The sequence below is a fragment of the Dama dama genome, chromosome 5 (assembly GCF_033118175.1).
Source record: "Dama dama isolate Ldn47 chromosome 5, ASM3311817v1, whole genome shotgun sequence".
Taxonomy (NCBI): Eukaryota; Metazoa; Chordata; class Mammalia; order Artiodactyla; family Cervidae; genus Dama; species Dama dama.
The window spans coordinates 99,911,056-99,912,131 of record NC_083685.1 but is presented as its reverse complement, the minus strand read 5'-3'; the positions used below and the strand labels follow the sequence as shown (position 1 = coordinate 99,912,131).

Sequence of the window (1,076 nt, the reverse complement as noted above, 5' to 3'; positions counted from 1 at the left end):
ATTCTCTCTTTCCATCCTCTTGACATATAATCAAACGCCATTTCATATTCATATCTCTGAAGGCCTTTTATCTTTTAAGAAGTCCATGTGCTCAATTTGTGTATCTCAAAACCTTCCCGTATCCGTAGTTGCTGAGGCTGGGTTAGGTCAGCTGGAGGAGGCTTCAGAGTCCAAACTTACTTAACAGATCACATCATAAATCATTTTAATGGGAGAATGTTAAGTGCCATTATCTTACAAAAGCAGGTGGGAAGTGAGTTCAAAGGAAGGAAAGGTGCCATTGGCTTGGGGAATTGGGAAGGTTTTCCATGTCTTCTAACCAGAAGAATTATATTATGACCAATTATATATACCATGTTGCCTAAATACACACAGAAATTCATTCACTGTGGGGTCATTAAAAGATCATTGAGCTAAAAGTGAAGGCAAGGTACAATATTTTACAATCTAAAATGGGAAGAAAATTCCAGCCCTGGTACTTAGAGTTCTCAATTTCTACTGACACTTTCCTATAGAATATGTGAAGAGCATACATTTTTCAACCATCACTTTGGGGTAGTATAAGCATCACATTTCTTGATTCTTTTCTAACTAAAAAGAAAAAACAATCAGGGGCTTCCCTAGTGGTCCAGTTGGTCAGACTCTGCACCCCTAATGCAGGGGGCCCAGGTTCGATCCCTGGGTCGGGAAGATCCCCTGGAGAAGGAAATGGCAACCCAGTCCAGGATTCTTGCCTGAGAATTGCCATGGACAGAGGAGCCTGGTGGGTGACAGGCCATGGGGTTGCCAAGAGTTGGACACGCCTGAGAAACCGAGAATACACATCTGTGGAAACAGTGGCCAGAATGCATGTTCTAAGTACTGGCGGGGGTGAGGAGCCCCCAGTGGCCTGGGCCCAAATTGCAGGTCCACTGGTGGTCACGTCCAGTGATGTTTATGAGACATCTCTTGTTAATTTCTCCTTTACCACCAGGGAGTGTCTAAACAGCCAGGGAGGCTCCAAGAGGAGCACTCCTTAGCTTCCAGGACTGCTTTGTCCTTCCTGCAGGGCTAGCACAGTTTCACAAGGGGCTCTG

At 44.9% G+C, this 1,076-nt stretch overlaps 1 non-coding gene across 1 annotated transcript; it reads left to right on the top strand.

Annotated features, from left to right (window-relative positions):
* The first annotated feature begins 617 nt into the window (after positions 1-617).
* Positions 618-690, top strand: TRNAR-CCU (transfer RNA arginine (anticodon CCU)). Its single transcript has one exon. It is a non-coding gene; the product is annotated as a tRNA-Arg (tRNA).
* The last annotated feature ends 386 nt before the right edge of the window (positions 691-1,076 follow it).